This window comes from Amblyomma mixtum, chromosome 3, assembly GCF_055824585.1.
Source record: "Amblyomma mixtum isolate Tamu chromosome 3, ASM5582458v1, whole genome shotgun sequence".
NCBI classification, from domain to species: Eukaryota; Metazoa; Arthropoda; class Arachnida; order Ixodida; family Ixodidae; genus Amblyomma; species Amblyomma mixtum.
The window spans coordinates 228,845,888-228,871,956 of NC_143014.1; the positions used below are offsets into that span (position 1 = coordinate 228,845,888).

The following is a 26,069-nucleotide window of genomic DNA, read 5'->3' on the forward strand; positions in this document are numbered from 1 at the left end:
CCTTATCTATGTCCTTTTGCAAGCATGCTACACACATGAGAGTCATCCCACGAACATTGCTGCAAAGCTTGTTATCTCACAACATGCGTGCTGAATGAGGCAGTGACAGACAGGTGAGGAGGCCTTTAGGTAGGGCATTGGCGTAACGTGTTGAGCAGTGATGTAGGAGCCTTGCAGCCATGCAAGGTATTATCGGTATCATGATGGTAACTCCATTTGACACTGTCTAGTGCTCTGTGAGCCAGACAAGGCTCTTGAACATTCTGGGACTCACCCTTGGCTCTCGGACATTCTGGAAGCCCCACCCGGCTTGCGCATATCACGCGAGGATGTCTCCTGCTGTACGAGCCTTACGCGGCTTGCGCACTTTATGTGACAGATGTGTCGCATTTGCGAGCTTGCTCGGCTTGCGCAAATTGTGTGAAATATGTCTCGCGTTCTGCGACCTCGCTCAATCGTCACAATGTGCGTGGCAATAAACACGCAAAGATAGGCACGCAGAATCCACGTTCAGTATTTTCAATAGGGAACCAGAGCCAATAGGACGAAATTGCATTTTTCTAATTTCTTAAAGCTATTCCCATGCCTCGAAGGGAAGACAATCAAGTGGCTGCACTTCCATGCTACAGTAATAACGAAGCTAGAAATAAGATAGTGACCAAAATATCAGAAGAAATCGAATGATTTTCGATTCTGGTTTCTTTGCATGGAACTCACCGCAGAAGCCTTTGGTGACAAAGCACCGCGGTGGTCGATGGGTGGTTGGCTAACGGCCCCGCCAGGCTGGGCTCTTTAACCGACATACAGCCTCCGTGGACACGGACGTGGAGATCGGTAGCAGCGGCCCGCACCTCCTCCCTGACCTTGTGTTTGCTGTCGCAGCGCCGATACGAGACAGCTAGGCCCTTGCTAGACTCAGAGACCGGTGGCCGCTCAGCTGGCTGCTTTGCAGAGTCCACGTTGCGGCCACAGCTCCCGACACAGGAGCCTAGTCCTGGCCTGGCGGCGCCACGCCAAGGAGATGTCAGGAGGCCCGGCGACTAGAGATGTGAAGGCCTGAAAAAAACACTGCAATTTTGGAAAAAAAACGGTTTTTTTCGTTTTTTTCAGGCGAGGAAAAACGGAAAGAAACATTGAAAATTTCACAATGCAGTTTCAAGTTTTTTTGACTGCTTGCGTTTAGTTTAGATTTTTGTTTTTGCTTTGAAAACCATTATAGCGTGCATCGTTGAACGATTGGAGAACAGTCGTCATCGCCGGTATACCAGGTAGTGCTTTTAAAACGTTCGTGCTGCGAGTGCGCGGGTTGAAGGCCAGGTCACATATAAGATCCCGGCTTGACTAAAAAACACACTAATATTTGAATTCACGGCTGAAGTAGAACAAAATGGCTGCAAGTTCTACAGCGCTACGCACATGGCATAAATAACATAGGCTGCTGTGCACGTAAGCGGTTCTAGCCAAATACAGGCCTAGCTTCTTGATTTCCAACGTAGCAGAGTACAGGACATACGCAGGAATTTGGTCCAGGACAGGGGTCTTCAGCGAAGCACGTGGCCCCATCTGCCTGGTGGCAAGTCCTTTGCACCAACCAGCCGCTAACTCGTCTGGCTTGCCGACTGCTGCAGATACCACCATCATCCGCCAGCTGCGAACAAATCTGGTCACGTTTCGGACACGTCATACAAAGATTCGCAACAGGCTTTCAGGGGAACGCATTCGAAAGCTTGCGTATGTGCAGTCGAACGTAGCTGTGGACACAGCTTTAATCCATGCTCCTGCGCGTAGTGCCGCATCCAGTGACACTGACTCTGAGTCCGGTATGGAGTGACTTGTAGATCAGTTTTCATGTTCCCTTTCTCGGTGCGATAGAACAAGAAGTTCGTTCCACAAATATTATATTTATATCTCCATATTCGCCTGAAGTGGAAATTATTATATATCTTCTCGGTTTGGTTTGGTTTATCGGGTTTAACGTCCCAAAGCGACTAAGGCTATGAGAGACGGCGTAGTGGAGGGCTGCGGAAATTTCGACCACCTGGGGTTCTTTAACGTGCACTGACATCGCACAGTACTAGGGCCTCTAGAATTTGTCCTCCAAAGAAATTCAACCGCCGAAGCCGGGATCGAACCCGCTCGGTGCAATAGAACAACAAGTTCGTTTCACAATATATCTATAAGTGCATATTCGACTGAACTTCGGAGCATTATTATTGATTGTTGTGCTGTTGCAAATAAATCTGTTTTTGTGACGTTTTGCAAAATTTCCAATTTTTCACGAAAAAAACACTGAAAAAAATGGTTGTTTTCATGCCATTCAAAATTTCTTGAAATTTTACATCTCTACCGGCGACACACGCGACGCTCCGACTGAAGGTCCACGTAGAACGGTCTTCAAAGAGTCCCTCTGCATGGCTACTCGCCGAGAAAGAAGGAACGCCCAATACAGTGTCTGCGTTGGAATCACTGAATGCTGAACGAGGAAGGTGTTACGCGTGTGGACCAGCGATTCTAATGCTTTTCTGCCTCCTCTTCTTCGTGGCGCTTGCGCAAGGTGTCGCAGTGGCAAGTCTTAGCGGTGCTCAAATGAGCGAGGACCTACGAAAGAGACGTGCTTACGGTAGAGAACATGGCGTAAAACAGTGAAAGTATGTTTGCACAGTTTACCAACTACAATGCCGGCCTGTCTCCCGAAGATGAAATTGCGCACGTAATAATAGCACATCAGAAACCTATCACGTGATCTTATACCCGTAGAAATCGAAAACGTTTCGTTATTTTTGTCGCCAAAAGTATGCTGTTGTGTTCTCTAGGATTGGCGCATACCTAAGATGGTGGTTTGTTCGCAAGAAGGAAAATTTAAAGCGATATTTGCGAGCAGATTAAAGAAGAACAACAACACGAAAAAATAACTTGCATTAAGCCAAAGCACGTTGTCTGAACACAGTAACTGGCACGCACGCTGAACCACAAGCCTGTAGAAAGGTCAGTGAGAAAGGCCAGAAAATGGCAGTGAGGTAAACCGGGCTCAAGTAATTGTTGGCTACGCTGCGGTTAGAAACAGGAAACGTAAAAAAAATGACGCTTTTGCCCTTTGCGCAAATTTCGAAATTTAGTTACAGGAGTGGATCATCGTTCCATATTGTCATCCGTAGCTGACTGTTCCCGTTTCCGCTACGGCGCGCGAGCGCACGCAAGGCTCCAGCGTCCTCTCCTTTCATGTCCAAGAGCAGATAGACGATACGCTAGCGCGGTTGTCCTTTCGCTGGCTGACTCCGCAGTGGTCCTGCACAGCCGAGCTGTGCGTCCTCGTCGTTTTAATCACACGAATAAGCAATTATGCCCGAATCTAAATTTTCCCCACATGATGGGCTTGCCCTCAATACAATGGTCTAACATCGTTCCCGCTGAGAGTTGTTAATCGATTCGGTCTCGCCCCACCATCAACTGGCGGGACTGATAAGCATAGTTGTCAGACCAACCGCCTCTTACAGGCAATGGGCCCGTGTCCAATCCGAGAACATGGACTATTTCTTCTCCAAACGCGAAGCTTTCCTAAAATCTGTATAGCCTGACCCCCATTCGGGATGTTAAACACGATGAGACAAACATATCTTTTATATCTCTATCGCTCCGGTCGAGTGGACGCTAATGAGTAATTGCTCCGTAAGTAATGGAATTTCCGTGAAAACGCTGGGCATCGTGGGTAAGTAAAACACAGGCTTCGATTGAGCCCTCTTAACGTAGCGCTGCGCCGTGCATACCTTTTGTGCCGCATAAGAAATCAAAACGTGTAGAATGCACTGTTGACAATGAACAACAGTTCTGTCCTTACGCAGGCGCCATCCTTATACGTCAAACGATTCAGAGCTAAGATTTGCGTTGTTCGGAGATAAACCGTATTTACACTCTAGAATTCTTCGTGCTTAGCAAGCGAGAGTGTCGCTGATTTTTTGCACCCTTGCTGTAAGCTAGTGTGTTTTAAGCGCAAAAATCACGCTTCCTCACGGGATGCCTAACGTTCGCAAAGCGTTAGTGAAGGCAGTTTTTTGAATGCTTGTTTTAGGCGTGGTGTGCTTTCGGCGGTCAACGATTGCCATCCATGACTGCCGATATACCTAACGCTAAACACGAAACCGTGGTATTTTACTTTATGCGGCACTCTCATGGCCTGTAGGCCTTCCGGGATCACTTAAAAAGAATGCTGAGATAAGGTAATTCTTCTTGTGCTGCATTTATGTGCTTGACGGCTGCATGTAAAATACTCATGCCGTCATTAAATATCCAATTAGAAAAATTATCTTTCAATTATTTCTATGTTCAATCTATGTTCATCTATGCTCAAACACAGCAGTGCGGGAAGAGAACGTAGAAAAGAATAGCTAGTTTTTTTGGAAATTTGGAATGTGGTTTATAGTACAAGTAGTATGCAAAAATTAAGAAATCCCTCGATTGTTTGATTGGCTACTCTCACAATTTCGTACTTAACCGCTCGTAGTGCGTGCTTACGCACTGCTCCATACCGCCAGATCGCATTACGCGCTATGTTGCCTGGAACGGCTGCGCCTTCACAACAATACGCTTTCTCATGTGTATACTAAATAACAAGCGGGTTTGAAAGCCCCAAAAAGTGGCCTATATGCGCTTGTTCACTGTCGTCACCTTTACAATCTTACCATGGGCCTGAAAGTTGTAAGAAAAAAGTTAATCATTTGTGTCCGTTGACGCACTTTAGTTTCATAATAACGTGTTGCTACCTATGGACAGCGTAGCTAATGAAAGTACGAGAAGACGACGTCATCTTATTTTAACATCGTTTAGCATTTCCATTATGAAATAATACTGAGTACGTAAAGTTATTAGCTTTACCAGAAAATAAACTTATAAAGCACGAAATTTGTTTAGTACTTTTCTGCAGATTCGAAGCACCGTTTAAGACAGTACAAGATAAACATTCAAAAAGCATCTTGCGCAAGATCACCTAACGAGTCCTACAACTAACCCTCTCATGTGCACTTTACCGCGTCGCGTCATCACATATACGCTTGCAAATAAAATTAATGAGGAATGTTGTCAGGGTTTACATGTAGGAGGAAAGCTCAGAGCCACAATACGAATGCGGAGTAAAACGACTTCTAAATTTGAGTAGAACTTTTTAGTGATAATCGGTTACAAAACTGGCACACTGTGACCACGCGCTAGGGACGTTGCCGAAATTCGGACAAGGAAGGAAAGTGTAAAGCTGGAGAAATAAGAACAGACTGCTGAAAAACTGAAAATGTTTCGCTAGCACTCACCGAATTTCGCAATTTATGCAACAATTCCAAATATTCAAATTTTTTTTCTAGCCTTATCGCATCTCATCACCTTCAGGAGGAAAGTTGTGGAAGTTTAAAGAAACAGTCTTATACAGCAGTAAGTATACATGTCGCAACTATCCGACAATATTGTGGTGGAGTGCGCTGGGTAAATCGCCCTGGAATACGTCGCACACCCCTCCTAACACCGAGTACCCCAGACCTCTCCCTGTCGACACGTCAGTGCATCGGGTCAGTCGCCAAAATCTAGGACTGTCCCCTGAGCATGGGCCATTTAACATTGGTGAAAACAGCGCGAAAGAAGAAGCCCGAAGGCGAAACAAGGAAGTGACAGGAAAGAGCGCTGAGTGACAACTGAATTTATAGAGCCGTCTTGAGCCAACTAGCCCAGCAAAAAGTTCTGCTAGATGGGCCATTTGACTCTACCTCGGCGCCTGCCCCTCGGCCAGTCGTGCAAGGCGCAGCGTAATACACCGTCCAGAACCCACGGCTACAAAAGTCATTTCACACAGCTCAGCTGGAGGACGTGGAAGATTGGCTCCTTCAGTTTGAACGTGTCGCCTCATTTAACCAATGGGATGACGCCGCCAAGCTTAATAACCTTTTATTCAGTTTGGAGGACGGTGCTCGTACGTGGCACGAGAACCGTGAGGGCACTCTTTTATCATGGCATCAGTTCCGACGTCAACTGCTCGCCGTGCACGTCAGCACTGATCGTCGGGAGCGAGCTGAACGCGCCCTGCAGTCCCGCATGCAAATGCCCAAAGAAACGGTTACGATGTACGTCGAAAACATGACGCGTCTCTTCCGACGGGCTGACCCAGCCAAGACGGAAGCCAAAAAGCTGCGCCACCTAATGCGTGGTGTTAAAGAAGAGCTTTTCGCCGGCCTCGTGCACAGCCCCCCAAGTGATGTTGCCGAATTTATAGCGGAGGCTGTCACGATGGAGCAGGTCCTCCGGCAGCGTTCCACCGCGTACGACCGGCCACTCCTTTTGCTTCTGTTACGGAGTCTCTCCCGGCGTTAAACAGCAATACCGACTTCCTCCGTGGCATGATCCGCGCTGTCGTCCGTGAAGAGCTAGCGAAGATCTGTGGTATGTCGCAGCCAACAGCCAACTCCCTTATTGGCGTTATCCACGAAGAGGAGCAGCAGGCTATCAGGATTCCGTTACTACACGGCGAACCACAGCCCATCCAGACCAACTACTACCGCCCGACGTACGCTGAAGCTCTGCGACACCCTGCCCCAAATGCAGCGGCATTTCCACAGCCCATCCAGACAGACTACTGCCGCCCGACATATGCTGACGCTCTATATCGCCCTGCCCCAAATCCACCGGCATTTGTTCAAACACCGCACGACGTCCCGCTACCCTCTGTGCAGCCAGTGAAGCAGATCCCGAGTAGTGATCGACGATCCCTGCGCAGAGCAGACGTCTGGCGTGGCCCTGACCGGCAGCGTTTGTGCTTCCATTGTGGGGAGCCCGGACACCTGTTCCGCCGGTGCCCAAATCGAGAGCTTGGCTTGCAGGGTTTTTTATCCGATGCGCCAAGACATCGATTTGGACAAAGGCCCCCTGAGGTTGAGGAGTACGTGACCCAGCAACCCTTGAGGTCCATGGCGTGCCGTCAGTCCCGATCAACGTCACCTCGCCGATCATTATTTTCACGGAATTCGCAGAACTTCTCGCGAGCGACGGCGGACCGCTCGCCCAGCCCTCGCCGGGAAAACTAAAGACAGCGACCTCCGAGGGCATGGTCGCTGGATATCGACGCTGTACAGACCCCCTGACGCCGCCGACATCCGATGGTAGAGCTCTGACTACGTCGACGGCACTGGGTAAAGTAATGGACCAATTCTCACAGGACATAACCGTGCTTATCGATGGTCACAGCATTAGCGCGTTGATGGACACAGGGGCGGAGTATTCAATTATTAGTGGCGAATTGGCAGCGCTTCTAAAGAAAGTAACGACTCCCTGCTCTGGTGTGCAGATCCGGACGGCGGGGGGCCGTATCATTAGTCCGCTTGGACATTGCACGGCTAGGGTCCAGATCCCCGACTCGACGTTCATAGTGAGCTGCCTGGTGCTCCGCGACTGTTATCGTGACCTGATTTTGAGCGTAGATTTTCTTCGTGAGAATGGTGCCATCATCGACCTGCGGAACAGAACCGTTACGTTTTCTACAGCGAAAGGCGACGACACCTCCGACGTTGGTCAACGTAGCTCCGCCCTTCGTATTTCCATTGAGAGTGTTTTGATCCCGCTGTGCGCCAGTGTTTTCAAGGCGAAAGCCTTTAATGCCTCATACTGTCGTTAGCAGCCGTGTCGACAGCCGTGTCGGCAGATGTGTCCGCGTTTTGACGGGTGTCCACCTAGATATGCGAGACAGTTACTGCGTAATTTCCTTTCCTCACATACAATTTTCCCTTTGTTCATTATGGCCCCTCTTTCTCTCTTTTCTTTCACTCCCTCCCTTCCTGTAAAGTGCGGTTCGGGTGTCCACCGATATGACAGAGAATTACTGCGCCATTTCCTTTCCTCAAAAAGCATTGCGTTTAAAGGGCAAGGCATCGCTCCGAACGGGTGGTGGCGTTCCGTTCCGTGGACTGCCTGGAAGCGCTACAACACGCTGTCGCGTTCCACTACTATACGCGAAGTTTAAGCGTCATTAATTAGCAGTTCTATAGTCATTAATCAGTAATTAGCAACTAATTAGTAATTTTTCATTTCTTCGTCATCAATTATGTGTTTCCGCACCAATTTGACTGCCTATGTGACACTGGTGACGTCATCCAGTGGTGACGTCACTAGTGTCACAGAGGAAGTCAAACTGGTGCGGAAAACGATTTCGCCTCTACGCACTTTTGACAGTCAAAGTGCCCCCTGAATTTTTTGCAAGCGTTGAATGCGGTGATAGGCTACGTGATGGACCTGCAGTCGCCGAGAGCAACCTCTCCTTGCTACTGACACACGGCATTTGCTCGGCCCGAAGCCTTGTCCACCTCCACAACGGTCTTTCGGAGCTCCTGATTACCAATTTTACGAACTAACCTCGTCGCCTTTTCTGTGCTACTGCCATCGCGTGGGCCGACCAATTGGCAGATGTTACTGAGTGCTTTGCGACCGAGGCCGTGGCACAACCAAACACGTCCCTGGATCGCATCGATATTAGCTCCGGGTTATCAGCGACTCAACAGCACGACCTACGCGCCCTACTGCTCCAATACGAAACCTGCTTCGCATTCTCCTCGAAAGTGCGGCAAAGGGTGGTCACGAAGCATCGAATCATCACTTTCGATGAAGCTCGCCCCTTACGACAGCAGCCGTACCGCATTTCTCCGAAGTAACGCGACTTCATCCAAACGCAGGTGAAGGATATGCTTAGAGCCGGCATTATACAGCCTTCTAAGAGTCCGTGGTCGTCGCCTGCTGTTCTGGTAAAGAAGAAGGATGGGACATTGCGCTTTTGCGTTGATTACCGTAAGGTGAACGCCATAACGAAAAAGGACGTCTACCCGCTGCCTCTCATCGACGAACCACTCGACAGACTTCGCCGCGCCAAGTATCTTTCGTCGATCGACCTAAAGAGCGGATATTGGCCGATTGAGTTTGATGAACGTGACCGCGAAAAAACTGCCTTCATCACACCCGACGGCCTATATGAATTTAAGGTGTTGCCCTTCGGCCTTTGCTCAGCGCCGGCGACGTTCCAGGGCACGATGGACACTGTCCTGGCTGGCCTCAAATGGCAAATCTCTTTAGTTTATCTAGATGACGTGGTGGCGTTTTCAGAAACCTTCGACCAACACCTTGAACGCCTACAGACCGTGCTGGATGCCGTGCGGTTGGCCGATTTGACACTTAAACCCGAGAAATGCCACTTTGGCTACAAAGAGCTCAAGTTTCTCGGCCACGTTGTGAGCGCCGACGGTGTAAGACCCGATCCCGAGAAAACTGCCGCCGAAGCCGAGTTTCGTCGTCCTACTACAAAGAAAGGGCACAAGCGCTTCTTGGGTTTGTGCGCCTACTACCGCGTTTCATCGCAGACTTCTCCAAGATCGCTGAACCCTTGACCCTTTAACGCGTGAAGATACACCGTTCGTCTGGACTGCCGCGCAACAGGCTGCTTTCACAGAGCTGCGATAACGGCTGCACACCACCCCTGTGCTTGCTCACTTTGATGAGCAGGCTGCTACCGGGATACACACCGACGCTAGCAATATTGGGCTTGGTGCCGTCGTCGTTCAGCATAAAGAAGGCGCGGAACTGGTGATCGCGTATGCGAGTCGCACACTCTCGTGCACCGTAATCAACTACTCCATCTCAGAAAAGAAGTGCCTCGCTGTCATCTGGGCCACGATGAAATTTCGGACTTATAGCTGCGGTCGCCATTTCAAAGTCGTCACAGACCACCATTCGTTGTGCTGGCTGACGAACCTCCGGGACCCATCAGGCCGCCTACAACGCTGGTGCCTTCGCCTTCAGGAATTTGAATATACAATTCTCTATAAGTCCGGACGTAAACACGAAGACGCCGACACGCTCTCGCGCGCACCCGTCGAGCAAGCAGATGACAGCACATAGGACGACAATCGTTTCCTATGCGTGATCAGCAGTTCGGACTTGCTGGCAAGGCAGCGTGCTGACGCTGACGTAGGTTCTGTCATGGATCACCTAGAGGGCCATGCTTCCAACGTACCTCGGCCCATATCCCGCCACTTCTCATTTTTTGCATTCGCAATGGCGTACTGTATAAGAAAAACTCACGTAACGGTGACTGGACCTACCTCCTAGTCGTGCCATCAGACCTCCGCGACGACATCATTTCCGCTTGTCATGATGAGCCCACCTCTGGTCACTTGGGATTTGCACGCACGCTCGCTGGAGTGCGTCAGGCCTATTATTGGCCTAAACATGCAGCGACCATCCATCGCTACGTCAGAGGTTGCCGTGAGTGCCAGCGTCGTAAGGAGCCACCGCTAAAGCCTGCAGAATTACTCCATCCAATTGAACCACCTCACACACCTTTTGACCAAGTCGGCATTGATCTGTTGGGCCCATTCCCTGTATCACCATCTCGCAATAAGGGCATTATAGTTTCGACTGATTATTTGACGCGCTATGCGGAAACCAAGGCGGTGCCCCGCCGTACATCCTCGGAAATCGCGCATTTCTTCATACACCACATCATTTTACGACACAGCGCCCCGTCCTCCGTAATCACCGACAGAGGCACTGCGTTTACAGCACAGCTCATGCACGAGGCGATCCAACTGAGTCACACGACCCACCGCAACACTACTGGATACCGCCCGCAGTCAAACGGGCTCACGGAGCCGGACGGCCTACAGCCCTGGAGAGCGCCGCATAAAGTAAAACTCCTCTGAATCGTGTTTAGCGTTCGGTATATCGGCAGTCATGGATGGCAATCGTTTACCACCGAAAGCACACCACGCCTAAAACAAGCATTCAAAAAATTGCCTTCACTAGCGCTTTGCGAACGTTAGGCATCCCGTGAGGAAGCGTGATTTTTGCGCTTAAAACACACCTAGCTTACAGCAAGGGTGCAAAAAATCAGCGACACTCTCGCTTGCTAAGCACGAAGAATTCTAGAGTGTAAATACGGTTTATCTCCGAACAACGCAAATCTTAGCTCTGAATCGTTTGACGTATAAGGCTAGCGCCTGCGTAAGGACAGAACTGTTGTTCATTGTCAACAGTGCATTCTACACGTTTTGATTTCTTATGCGGCACAAAAGGTATGCACGGCGCAGCGCTACGTTAAGAGGGCTCAATCGAAGCCTGTGTTTTACTTACCCACGATGCCCAGCGTTTTCACGGAAATTCCATTACTTACGGAGCAATTACTCATTAGCGTCCACTCGACCGGAGCGATAGAGATATAAAAGATATGTTTGTCTCATCGGGTTTAACATCCCGAAGGGAGTCAGGCTATAGAGATTTTAGGGAAGCTTCACGTTTGGAGAAGAAATAGTCCATGTTCTCGGATTGGACACAGGACCATAGCCTGTAAGAGGCGGTTGTTCTGCCAACTAGGCTTATCAGTCCCGCCAGTTGATGGTGGGGCGAGACCGAATCGATTAACATCTCTCAGCGGGAACAATGTTAGACCATTGTATTCAGGGCAAGCCCATCATGTGGGGAAAATTTAGATTCGGGCATAATTGCTTATTCGTGTCATGAAAGCGATGAGGACGCACAGCTCGGCTGTGCAGGACCACTGCGGAGTCAGCCAGCGAAAGGACAACCGCGCTAGCGTATCGTCTATCTGCTCTTGGACATGAAAGGACAGGACGCTGGAGCCTTGCGTACGCTCGCGCGCCGTAGCGGAAACGGGAACAGTCAGCTACAGATGACAATGTGGAACGATGATCCACTCCTGTAACTAAATTTCGAAATTTGCGCAAAGGGCAAAAGCGTCATTTTTTTTTACGTTTCCTGTTTCTGAACCGCAGCATAGTCAACAATTTCTTGAGCCCGGTTTACCTCACTGCCATTTTCTGGCCTTTCTCACTGACCTTTCTACAGGCTTGTGGTTCAGCGTGCGCGACGGTTATTTGTTCAGACAACGAGCTTTGGCTTATTATAAGTTATTTTTTCGTGTTTGTTCTTCTTCAATCCGCTCGCAAATATAGCGCTTTAAATTTTCCTTCTTGCGAACAAACCACCATCTTAGGTGTCCGCCAATCCTAGAGAGCACAACAGCATACTTTTGGCGATAAAAATAACGAAACGTTTTCGATTTCTACGGGTATAAGATCACGTGATAGGTTTCTGATGTGCTATTATTACATGCGCAATTTCATCTTCGGGAGAGTGGCCGGCATTGTAGTTGGTAAACTGTGCAAACATACTTTCACTGTTTTACGCCATGTTCTCTACCGTAAGCACGTCTCTTTCGGTCGTCCTCGCTCATTCGAGCACCGCTAAGACTTGCCACTGCGACACCTTGCGCAAGCGCCACGAAGAAGACGAGGCAGAAAAGCAATATAATCGCTCGTCCGCACAAAAACAACGCGTAGCACCTTCCTCGTTCAGCATTCAGCGATTCCAACGCAGACACTGTATTGGGCGTTCCTTCTTTCTCGGCGAGTAGCCATGCAGAGTGACTCTTTGAAGACCGTTCTACGTGGGACCTTCAGTCGGAGCGTCGCGTGTGTCGCCGGGCCTCCCGACATCTCCTTGGCGTGGCGCCGCCAGGCCAGGACTAGGCTCCTGTCTCGGGAGCTGTGGCCGCAACGTCGACTCTGCGAAGCAGCCAGCTGAGCGGCTACCGGTATCTGAGTCCAACAAGGGCCTAGCCGTCTCGTATCGGCGCTGCGACAGCAAACACAAGGTCAGGGAGGAGGTGCCGGCCGCTGCTACCGATCTCCACATCCGTGTCCACGGAGGCTGTATGTCGGGGAAAGAGCCCAGCCTGGCGGGGCCGTTAGCTGACCACCCACCGACCACCGCGCTGCTTTGTCATCAAAGGCTTCTGCGGTGAGTTTCGTGCAAAGAAACCAGAATCGAAAATCATTCGATTTCTTCTGATATTTTGGTCCCAATCTTATTTCTAGCTTCGTTATTACTGTAATATGGAAGTCCAGCCACTTGATAGTCTTGCCTGCGAGGCACTGGGAATAGCTTTAAAAAATTAGAAAAATGCAATTTCGTCCTATTGGCTCTGGTTGTGCAATATCCGCAAAAAAATTCGAAAGGTGATTGTGCAATGTGAAATGGCATATCTCTTCCAGCAGTATTGAATTTCCATTTACTTCTTCTGTTCCGTTTTTAAAATGATCGCCTCCCATGGTGTCTTTAGATTTGCTTCGGCCGTCGCATTTTCTTGTGATGCTGCAGGTTCTTCTTTTGCGTCCTGGCTTTTGCAGGATGGAGGTGACTGTGTGGGTGATGAGTGGAGGCTTGAACTCGCCTTCGCTTTTTCGTTACGCTGCTGCATAGGCTTCTCATGGGAGGCTCCTAGAGGGGTAGAATGGGCGGTTGCAGCTTTTGGAGGGGGGATGTGGGGACGGAGAGGCAGGGGCTTGGGCGGGTGGAGACTCGTTGGTGGGAGATGAATTTCTCTTCAGCGTGGAGGCTTTACACGCGTCCGCCGCGTTGGCTCAGTGGTTACGGCGCTCGGCTGCTGACCCGAAAGACACGGGTTCGATCCCGGCCGGGCCGGCCGAATTTCGATGAAGGCCAAATTCTAGAGGCCCGTGTACTGTGCGACGTCAGTGCATGTTAAAGAACCCCAGGTGGTCGAAAATTCCGGGGCCCTTCACTACGGCGTCCCTCATAGCCTTAGTTGCTTTGGAACGTTAAACCCCAAGAAACCAAACCAAACCAAAGCTTTACACATGTGGGCGCGTACACACGAATTCGCGCACACAAACACATGCACAGAAAGGCATGCAGGCAAAACGCGCTCACAGACACACGCGTGCATACACGCACGCACGCGCACGTACGCACGTGCGTACACACGCACGCACAAGCACACACAGGGGTGTACGGGTTTGCTTCTTCGGCGTGATAGTTTTGCTAACTTTTGTGTTTTAGGGTTCCGCTCTCAAGATAAGGCAGCGAAAAATTTGAACTGATCGAAAAGGTGGCTACATCACGCCTGATGCGTTGTATTTTTATATTCCTTAAAACATTAGAACAACTGGTAATTACAAGGTGGGAACATGACTATGTGATTAAGGTATCGATGTATATGAAGTGAAGGGGTAGCACTAAAAGAAAATTGGAATAGTTTCTCGGAAATCGAAGTCCTGAAATTTGGACTTTGCGAGTGCGGCAAAGTACTACGCTCATCGGGAGAAGCTATCGTGCTTGAAATTAATTAGTTAATTTAAAGCGCAAACGGGAGCGCTGCTGTGGCGTGGCAGTTTTATAATTCGCGGCGGAGGGGGTGGGCTTTCCTAATTATAAAGTATCTAGCTCCTATAAAAAGCAGCCTTTCGGAAAGCATTCCTTGTGTCAAAAACTCCTTCCGTTTGTTTTTTTTTAAGAGTTTCAACTTCCCTGAAGCCAGAAGTTGAAACACTAATTGTTCCGAACAATCGGACTGCTCAAACAACATCGAATAATTGATTAAAATTATAGTTGTCAATATTATTCAATATGTTCCTTGTTATGCAGACTGACATGGTGCACACAGACGACCAGCACAGGTGCTCTTCGGGAGGAGTTGGGATCAGCGCCGACCATCTCCAGACGTCGAACGGAAGGGTTTTTTCCCACACATGTTCAAACGAGCTTGCAGCCAGCGTTCCTAGCTGCACTTCCGTCACTCCCCGCCTCCAAGCCGGGACTCCCAACAGCTCCAGCCTTTCTGGTGAGAAGCAGAATAACCTGCATGGTACTACTCATGTCCTAGCATGCGATTTCGTATACGCACATTACGCTGATATTGCAAAACGGAACAGTGTGTAGGTGTTTCGGTGTGCATGAATTGCCGGCACGCTGGCACATGCTAACAAGGATGCATGGAATGACATGGATTTTCTCTACCATCCACTGTATCCTATTCGCGGCCTTCGTAAGGGTTCCTATGTTGTGGCTCAGTGGTTATAGCACTCGGCTGCTGGCCCGAAAGACGGGGGTTCGATCCCGGCCGCGGCGGCTGAATTTCGATGGAGGCGAAATTCTAGTGGCCCGTGTACTGTGCGATATCATGGAACGTTAAGAACCCCAGGTGGCAGAAATTTCCTTAGCCCTTCCCTACGGCGTCCCTCAGAGCCTGAGTCGCTTTGGGACGTTAAACCCTAATAAACCAAACGTTCTTCCTGAAAACCACGGTTACCTCTTCCTGGGGTGCCCATATGTTCTTGGTGAAATATGATTTCACGGTGCTTCTGTGGTGCGGGCTTGGCGTTATAAGAACCAAATATGAACCTTTCATTTGTGATGTTACTTACATGCCCTGTTAGCACATACCTTGCTTATTCATTCCCCGATATATGACTTTACATGAGGGCTGGGCGTTTGGACGGCAATAAATCGTGACAGGCTTGTGATATGCATGGTTATGATGAGACAGCTTCTCGGATGGCAGTCTTGAGTAGTGCAGGATCACCGGTGAGCCCCAGATGGTTGGGAAGGCCATTACACTCGCTAGCGTTGCGCACAAAGAATGCCTCGTGAAGCGTGGTTGTGCGGGCACGGGGCGGAATGACGCTGTTAGAACAAGGTTATCAATCCTGCTTGTGTAAGTCGGAGGTGACGAAGAGCGTTCAGTTTCTGGTGTCATGTTCGTGCGTTCCTTGTGACGCATTATAGAGTCACCACGAAGCTGGGTATTGCTGTTTTTCAACAATAAAAACACTGCAGAGACTCTTTTGCAATAATACAGAAGACTTCCTTATGTCATCGGCGATCAGCCATCTCAAGTGTCCTTGCTTGCCGGTAACCCCTATGCAGAAATATACCAGAGAAGATTCAGATGTGATTTCACACGACTTTCTCTTATGCATTACACATCAAGAACTCTCATGTTGTTTTCATGCATTCCTTTGTAGTACGCGCATATACATACCTGAAATAAATGGAGCAAGCGCAGGAGGCAATTGCGGGGGGGGGGGGGGGGAGGGGCGTTATAATTTGTGATTTTATGGCAGTGTCGGATTTGTGCAAAAATATATGTTGGGCATTGGCTAGTGATATTTTTCTTGAAAAAATAAATTATGCTTCTCCACAGCTATTAAACATTACACAAAACATTCGACTCTTTTCGTGCTTTAGTGTCGAGATGAGTGGTCATTACCTCTGATCGCTATCCGATGCGATGAATGTATCGCGTGATGACGTTAAATTGAGTGACTGAATTACGTGCTACCAGCAGAAGTGAAGGGAACAAGTTATTTTTTTTGCAAAATGTAAAACATAAGCTGGAAGACACTCACACGGTTACAGCAACGAAGAACGTAATATGAAAGGCTCCCTGAATCGCAGGCTCCATATAGTGCGTCAAGCTGCAAGCGTAAGCGAGCGCTGTTTTCAATACAACTCCGAGCAGTGCAAAGTGAGCACAACAAATTAAAACCCAAGTGACAAGCATGCGGTGTACCAATGTGCGAGATAAAAAAAGAAGACAGCGCAGTCTCTCGATCTTCAGTGACCCCATCATGTGTGTTTACATCATTCAAATGTTCAGCTGGATTAAAAAGATTTGTGTCGCTACCGTGCTCGCAGGTTGTGAATGTATCTAGCAAATTATTCCAGTAATTAATGCCCCGAAGCGCCGTTTTGCACAATGGTGTGTTCTGTACCAAGAATAAGGAGCGCTAATATAGTAGAACGGACAGCTGTCGTTCTGATACCTGCAGTTTACCAAGTGCTCTGATGTGGCCAGCCCGCTGCACGTCAAGGTTCGGAATACGTTGGCACGCCCAACAGGCCTGAAAGGAGCTTCTGAAGAACGTTGTTTTCCTGCGCGAGCATATTGCTACATTTACACAGAATGGAAAGAGGAGGAAATAAGTGTCTCCACATATTTCACGCCAGATAAATTGGCTAATCAGCCTGTGGCGGCGTGGTGTAGTTGTTAACGCGGTGCGGTCAAGAATTTTAGGTCGGCGGTCCGATTCCGCATACTGTCCAAAGTTTTTATTGCATTTTTTGCTTTTTCTTGGCTTTTTTATTGTTCTACTTGTTTTGCAATACTGATCTCAATATTTGGACGAGACGGGTCGGACATGCCAGAGTCAAGAACCAATAATCAGGAAAGGATTAATTAACACTCTGGAACCACGATGACCAATTCATTTTGGAAAGCCACCAGGACTTCATAAGGAAAATCACCAGAAAGTCTTGAGACAGGTATAAGGTCATACTTTTGAAAGTCAATAGGATTTGTAAGCGAAGTCGGTAGATGTTTTCTTAAGGGTGGTATTCCGTCTTTCCGTGTAAAATTTGCGCAGTGTTGTATTTCTAGTTGTCGTGAATTCCCAACTTGGCCGATCAGCCACGCTCGCAGAAAGTACACGTCTTGGTGTTGGGAACCAAAATGTAATGGACACGCAACAACCAGAGAAACCGATGCTATTTTGTTTCATTCGTTAAATGCTAGTCTGGAGGACGGAAGATTCAGGTCAACCTAATCGAAACTGCGCGGCGGTTTGGCAGGCAGTCTTTTTAACCATGAATTTCCGCTTGCCTGTGCAGACTTCACTGCACTACTTCGAACTCCGCACGACAACTCCAGCACATCGGTTTGTGCCCTTTCACCAGCGCTCTTATTTATCGCCTATCTCGGAATGCTTGAAGACAGAGGATGCGGCGCACTTTGCAAATGCATATTTTCCTTTGTTAAGTGTAATGTTATGTTGGATGCTGCCGACATGCATGCCGATGAATAAGCGATGAGGGGCTAGTGGGACAGCTACAGTGCGTTGTGGGCAGATTAGAGAAGAGTGACTGAGGTGCCGTGGACATTTGAAAAGGCGGAAAATGACAGCCGACGCTGCGCATGCCATCAACGAACAGGACTAGGAATGTGGAAACCGGAAGAAAGAAGTACTGAACAAAAGTAGCGGAAAAGAAGTTTTCTTTCAGCGCCGAGCACCATGACATTCTGAATTTCGGGCACGACACTAGGACATGGCCCAGCAGTATTGTCCAGGAGGAGTACTTTCGTATAGCTCTAGAGAGGATAAGCTCCTATTAGATTATATTGCAGAAAAAAAAGACCCTGACAATGAAAACGGATCAGTAAAAAACTGAGAACCAATAAGTGATAAACGACAACCGATGAAAGTTCAATGCGCCATGCGATGGCTTCGAGTTGTGAGCGATGATTTAAAGGTGCACTGAAGAGGATTCAGAACATGTCTTTTTGCCGCGGGAACTCGATCCACACGTTCCTAGCATTCTTAGAAACAGTGACTTATGGCCCTGTGTGGCCTATTTCCCTAATTAAAACGAATTAACGTCCGGCTCCCGCCTTTTTTTTTTAAATTCTGCCTCCTACGGTGGGCGGAGTCGACCAACGCGCGGAGCGCCTTTCACCCAGTCCCGTGGAGGCTTTGCTTTCGCTTTATTTTGTTTTTTAGGTTTCAATGAATAAATAGTTTCATTCGCAGATAATATAGCCGCAAAATAAGCCCGAAGAAATAAAAATACGCGCGGACTATTTGCTACTACGGACTACTACGTATTACTCCGCCGATGGCAGAGCGGCAAGCCGCCACGGGACTGGGTGAAAGGCACTCCACGCGTTGGTCGACTCCGCCCACCGTACGAGGCAGAATTCAAAAAAAAAAGGCGGGAGCCGGACGTTAATCCGATTTAATTGGGGAAATCGGCCACACAGGGCAGTAAAGCGCAGTTTCTAAGAATGCTCGGAACGTGTAGATCGAGTTCCCGCGGCAAAAAGACAAGTTCAGATTCCTCTTCAGTGCACCTTTAAGAATGAGGAAAACAGTGCCTGTGATACATCGGCTGTGTTTGTTTTCGCTTCTTAGTGCTGGATTTAGGAGAAATATCCTGTCAATACGAGTAGATTCTCTCGATTCTTTTTTCAAATGTGTAAAAACCTGCCACTCCATTGCTTCTGCTATGGTGAAAGCCGTGTAATGGTACCGGCGTTTTTACTACGACCGCCATTAAGAGGTTGTGCTTAGGAGAATCCAACTAGCGGATAGTTTTAATTTTTTGTTCACCAGGACATTGCTCTTCGGAAATATCTGAGTGGACGTGATTTATTAACGTGTGCATCAACGGGCCCAGGCTCCGCTGCCCGGCATACGTGGAGAGCGACGTGTGTGTTGGCCTTGCCGCGTATTCACCCACGCCGAAGGCGTTATGGGCTGGGCCGTGCGCCGCCTCTATCACCACCACCATTGCCAAGGTGCTGGCAGTGCTCGAACGAGCACAACGTGGCGGCGCGGTCCCACGGGACTTAGCAAACGGTGATATCGGCTAGTTTCCCCCGCCCTCCTGCGTGTGTGGCATTTCGCAGGCGCCTGCGTCCTTCTCATAACGACCTTAAACTTGACTTAAGAGAGGGAACAAATGACAACTCATGCACTCCTGGCCTGCCTATCGGCTCGTCAGCAGCAATGGCTTCCTAACATTTCAAGGCGGAAGCGTTTAATGCCTCATCGTTATAAGCAGGCCTTGTCGACAGAATTGTCCCGCTTTTCAATTGGTTGAAATGATCGTGACATCACAGTGCGCGAATTTCAAATATGACCAGTGGAACTTTGAGCTAGTAACCATGAAACCGATTAAAGGAACGATGTAGTGATGTTCCAAGTAAAATAAATAAATTAAACGCGAGGAGGAACTTGTTCAAGTGGGGGGAATATAACCAGGGTCAACGCAGTGCGAGACGAGCACGCTAAACACTGCGCCATGCCAGCTCGATGTTTTGAAATAAACAAAGGCGCGTCTAGTGAATACGATGTCTTCGTTCACTTCCATCTTCCTCCCTTCCCTAAGGAAAAAATAAGAAAGAAGTTTAAACAAAGTAAAGAAAAAATTTAAAGCATTAAAAAGAGAAAAGGTAAAAAACTAAAAATAAAAAAAATAATAAAAAGAAAGAAATGATTGCAAACCAGTGCGCAAGGAAAGGCTTTCGCCTTGCAGCACGTTAGAGAGCAGAAGGGCCCTGAATTTTCGCTAACAGTTGGAGAAGCGCCAAACCCATGTGCGGCATTGTGCCCAAAGTTTGAGTAATGGCCGACAGGGAATATGGGGAGTTCTTTTTGTCTGGATTTAAGGAGGAATAATAGATTAGGCACAGTAGAATGTAATGTAAAATAACCAAATTGAAATTTGGCGTTTTGGACGTCACATGTTTAGAAATAGGCACTAGTAAAAAAAACTAAATTACATTTTGAACTCTGTAAGATGTGGTTTGCATGCTGTGTTATCTATAATAGATGTTATTTGTACTTCGTGCTGCTTGACAGTTTCTGGCGAGCGCTCTTCGCTTTTCTCTGCAGTAGCTCATTTAGTAGCATAGGCTCGCACTTTTTTCAGAAGCTATGCGGGATCTGGGGCCGAGGTAGTATGAGGCCCGTATTTCCTTCTCCCACGTAATAAAGCGTGGAAAGGTATGAACCTTGTGGAACACACATTTGCTCTATCGTCGGTTACGTTCCGTCTTATGCTGTCAGCTATACGAGATTCCGTTTACGATCCCTCCAGAGTCACGTGTGTCCCTGTAATGGTCTGTTAGGGGGGAGCGGTATTTGTAGCTGGTTGTTTAAGTATGCCAACATTGTGTAAACGCCAAGACTATCATCGGTCGGGCTACATTTCTGAAATTAAATATACTATGCCGGATGGAATTAAGGCAAACATATCGCCAAAGCGGCATTTGTTTTTGGTGGATGAGAGCCTCCTCCGTGTTTTACCCATCGGAAGAGGGGACAACAAGACACTTTTCTTTTAGCATTCAGGTGAGCAGGTCTCTCCAGTTAGCAGTGGACATCATCAACTTTGACTTGACGATCACCAGATATTAAAATAGAAATATAAAATCTTCGTGACCAATGGCATTCGGGATTTTGAATTCCGGTTTTTCCTGAAGCCGAATGAAATTGCCTAACGGTGATGAGTACGTGGTCTGTGTGTGAGCCTCACAAAAAAACTACGCTGCAGTATACAAATATTCCACGCAATTTTTTTTCCTTCCTACCCCAAACTTTATTTACTCTGCACGTAGATTGTAGAATTGACTTAAGAAGGTCGGGGCGCATGTTTGTTTGTTGCTTAGAGGTCAGTTCCATTTTCTGAAATGTTAAAACTTGGCACCGACTGGATGGTGCTGGTGTTTTGTTTGTCGTGTTCCGCCTTTGTAATCTGTACTACCCTTGTATCACTCCTATCTTAGTCCGGAACGAACTGATAGTATCTCTAATAAATAAATAAATAAATAAATAAATAAATAAATAAATAAATAAATAAATCCAGACTTAGGCGAAGCGGATTTCGCAGTGTTTGTTTCCCTTTTTATTTCATCTCATGCACTTCTCTATTTTCTTTTCGTGCAGGTCGCTCTGGTTGCGCGCCGCCATGTTCCGCCCGTATGGTGAAGGCGGTACTTTGGAGCATTTTTTTCCACAACCTTTAATTTTCTGTTAAAAATAGCGTATTTTATTTGGAACTGTACTTTATTAAAAGTGACGTATTTGGTTATCAGTTGTTCTCAACTTTTAAGTGGTAACATAACGGCGTTTTGTGAACATGCAGAAATCATGCTTGAAGAACAATGCGCTCACGCTATTTATTGGCTTTCGTTCTCTCAGAAAAGCAGCAACACGAAATGAAAACAGTTTCCTGCGCTGATGACTGTTAAAAATGAGCTCAATTACTGTAGCGTAGTTACAAATTATAAAAATTTCTTGGTGCTATGCACCAAATACCTGATGTATTAGTCGCTCCACGGCGGATCGCCACACTTTTGTGTAAAAATTTAAATTTGCACAATATTAAATTTTTGTCCCTATAGCATTACGATTTGTACAGCGGTTTGGTTAACGAAAAAAAGCTATAGACTACACAGCCTTGGGAATCTAGTAAACCACTTTTAAAGGAAGAAAACAAGGCAGGCAGAGAAGGAAAAGGTGCAATTGTGAGCAGCCCCGCCTGCCCTTGGTTACCATCTTTATTTTGCTTTTTTTAGTCGTATGAGCTTTATTGGCTTTCAGGCTTTCTTTAGTAAGGCATATTATATTTTTCGCAGCTGAAATCATGCTCTGGCCACAGGGTTCGGCTACGAAAAAATGGGCTGCTTTATAATGAAAGAAATTAACGCTTCTAGCTGGGTCTCGAGGATTACGTTCACTTTGCCTCATCTGCGCTCTATAGCATTGTGAGGCAATTACGAGCCTGAAAATAGTCGAAAGCTTAGAAGGCTCCTTCTCTTGTCTAACACATGGCATTCTTGAGGCATTTTGCAGTTTTATGAGCACAGGAGCGGAAACTCTTAGAGTAATACCGAACTTTATTTCGGTGCAGGCAGTCCTGCCAATGAAATTTTAATCGTCATAAAAGCAAGGTTTCGTATAGTGCTGTTTTACTAATTAGTTTTTCGAACAGCATCTATTGAAGGACGAACCCTGAAGTCCAAAATCCTTTTCAAAAGCTTCCAGATGCCGGTCTTCCACCTGCGTCTTACAAGGTGGCTGGATAGCAAAGCCAGCGCCTCCAATCTCTTCAAGGTGGAAATGATTTCTACCTCCTCCTTTCAGTTTTTGAAGTGCCAACACTGCAGTTCGAGCTTCACTGAAAGGTCAATTAGCAAGATCCGTGGTCTCAAAAATTTTTGAACAAGATGGTACTTCAAATAATAAACGGTGATGCCCATGAATGATGTCCTAGGCCATTTTGAGGTGTCAAATCAGAAACAGCGTGTGGTGTCAGCTTAAATACGGTAGTCAAAGATGTCCGCTCGTGGCTACACTACCAATACCAAGGTAAAGTTATTTTCGCGTCACCTGGCATTAGGACGCCTTCAGCGTCACGACTCTTTAAAAAGGCATCATCACTGCCAGCGGGTGTTGTACGTGACCACAGCGGGAGGGTTAAAAATTTCCACATACCCAACAAATGGAAACAGTGGGTGTTCCAGAGTCTCTGGGGAGTCCTCCGCTAAAGCTGAAAGGCATAAAATAGATTTCCAAATCTTGAACTGATATCCTTCTAACAATGTCCGCAGAGCTGACCCAAACGACGCATGTCGACTAGTCGCCTGAGAATGCAAACCTGAAAGCAGGCTTGGAAGCTGAAAGGCATAGATTTCCAAAGCTTAAACTGATATTCTGAAGACATAAGACTACGCAGGAGACAGGACACAGAAAAGATGCAGACAGGACGAGCGTTGACTAACAACTGATTATGTTAGACTACGCTCGTCCTGTCTGCATCTTTTCTGTGTCCTGTCTCCTGCGTAGTTTTGTCTTCAGAATGTCTTACCAACAAGCCTCTCATCAGACGCTTTTAAACTGATATCCTTCTAACAACGTCCGCACAGCTGACACAAACGACGCATGTCGACTAGTCGCCTCAGAATGCAAAACCTGAAAGCAGGCTTGGAAAAAAACAATTACGCAGGAATGAGGTGAGCTTTGAGGACCTTTTGTACACTTTCATTGCTGAATGACATCGGGTGAGCTTGGTCCTATTTTGTGGTCAGGTTGAGCTTCCTGCAGGCAATTCTCGGAGTTGAATCCCTTTCACTATAAGAATATGCAATTTTCTGAATACCGTGAATGCAAATGTTTAGTTTCGAAAAACGTATCGAATATCTCATTATGAAGCTAATGTGCTTTTATGTGCGACTGTGTCTCCGCTCGCGGCTCCTTGAATTCCGGCCTAGCCCAAATACCGAAGAACGAACGCTGGGTAGAAACTGATAACAAAATCATCGCAATGGCTGCTGCGCCGTGGAGCGAGCATGAGCGCAACATGCAACGCTCGATCTGCGCACCACGATGAGATGGAACTCGGATACAGCCGTCCTTTCTCCCGCTTTCGTCTATTATTGTTTCAGCGGGAAAATTATTTTAATGACGTTTCAATGACTAACTGTAACTGAATACAAAAATGGCCGAACATAAGCCGTAAACTTATTCACCTAATAGCTATAGCGCAAAGTCCAACATCCTTTGAGTTATCTCCAAAAATCAGCGCTCTTGGTTCGCTCACAGTTGCTCACCGCCTTCTACGCTTCTTACATTGTAACTTACTTGCAGCTCATGCGCACACAAAGAGAAAAATAACACACATATACAGAACGCAACATCCACGCAAGCTGGTTTTCTTTATCATCGCAAGGGGCCACAAGTTTACGCAGGCCTCTTTGCTATGACTCGAAAACTGGCTTCGGTGCAGACTGGAGGCTTCGATAAGAGTTTCGCTGCTCTGGCTTCGAACCGAAGCTGATGGTTCACCCTGGGTGGGAATAGGAGATCTCACAGCGAGAGAGGAGACTAAAAAAAGAAAAATTTTATTTAGACATCGATAGGCCGTTCCACAGCGAAGGCCCCCAATAAGATACACAACATAGAGGCGCCTCTTTCCTCTGGCCTCTATTTGTCGTCATTCGTGCGTGCGAGTCCGCTGAAACTGGAGGAGGGCATTGTACTACCTTTCTCCTATTCTTGTCTTATTGGCAAAATATATTCTTCTTCCTCCTAACCCAGAGCGGAGACCAAACCATCTTCCTTGCCGGGGCTAGGCGTCTCTGAAATCAGCCACGCGCATGATCCCTCTGTACCAAAGAAAGATAATTTTCTGCGACGGTCTCGTGTTAAAAATTAGCAGTTACTTAAAAAATATCTATCTATTTAAGCGCACATATATCTATGTGCGCTTAAATTTCATTTCATTTATAGCTATGCACCATCTAGCCCAAACAGAAGTTTTGTTAAATAACGTTTATCACGATACCAATTTGTCAGAACACATAGCACTAATTGCAACCGGTGACTATGTTCGGCTTTTAGGAAACGGTAACTGTGAGTACGGATGACGGCGTGGTACGACAACCCACTCCTATAACTGAATTCGGCATTTTACGCAACGGGCATAAACGCCAATTTTTTTTTCTGACTTTATTGTTTCTTAACCGCCGCGTAACAAACCATAATGTGAGCCTCGTTTACCTCCCTGTAGAGGCTTGTTGTTCAGTTTCCGTCGTCGTCATTGTGTGCAGGCAAAGATCTTTAGCATATTATAAGTTATTTTGGTGGCGTTGTTCTCCCTTACTTCGCTCGCAAATAATACGTTTTAAGTTTTCCCTCTTGGGAAAAATCTACTATTTTACGTGTGCGCTATTCCTAGAGGGGAAACAACAACTTACCTTCAACGACAGAAATTACATGCAAAATATCCGATTTCTACGTGTATAAGCTCTTGGGACGGCTTTTTGTGGGGCAATTTTTACTTGCACGATGGAACCTACAGGAAACAAGCCGGAATAGTAGTTTTTAACCTCTGCAAAAAATACCTTCACTGTTTTACACCATGTTCTCTGGCGTAGGTACGGCTCTTTCGTAGCTCTTCGATCGTTTGAGTGCCGCTAAGACTTGCCACAGCTCCATCTCGCGCAAGCGCCACGAAGTAGAGGAGGAAGAGCAGCAATTAGAATCGCTCGTCCGCACGCGTTGCGGCTTCTACGTTCAGGATTCGCCGATTCGAACGTAGACACTGCGGTGAGCGTCCCTTCTTTCTCGACGAGTGGCCTTGTAGAGTGACTCTCTGCAGACCGCTCCGCCTGGACCCTCTGTCGGAGCGTCACTTATTTCGCCGTACTTCGCGACTTGTTCTCTACGTTGCGGCGCCGTGCCAGGACTGGGCTCCTGCCTCGGGGACTGCGGCTACAACGTGGACTCTGCGAACGGGCCACCTGAGCGGCCAACGGACCCCGAGCCCCACAGGGGCCTAGTCGTCTCCGTCCGGCTCTGCGACAGCAAACACGGGCGACAGGGAGGTGGTGCCGGCCGCTGCTACCGATCTGCACGTCGATGTCCACGGAGGCTGCATGTCCGGGAGAGCCTCCAGCACGGTGGAAGAATATACTAGGTGTCTGAACGACAGCGCCTTTCCAGCAGGCGATGTTGACGACCGTCGGCTCGTGTTTTCTGGGAGCGTCGTGAGATGGCGCTAGCAGATTAGGGGGTCAGCGGGCGTGTGGGCGGCGTGTGTGCCGGCGACTGCATTTGGAGGAGAGGTAGTGTTCGCTGCGCTTGTTTTTGTGCCACGTGTCTTTTTTTGCCTATTAT

General features: G+C 47.7%; 1 pseudogene; it reads left to right on the forward strand.

The window, feature by feature from the left end:
* Positions 1–7,075: 7,075 nt before the first annotated feature.
* LOC149353950 (uncharacterized) lies at positions 7,076–25,869 on the forward strand (annotated as a pseudogene).
* The last annotated feature ends 200 nt before the right edge of the window (positions 25,870–26,069 follow it).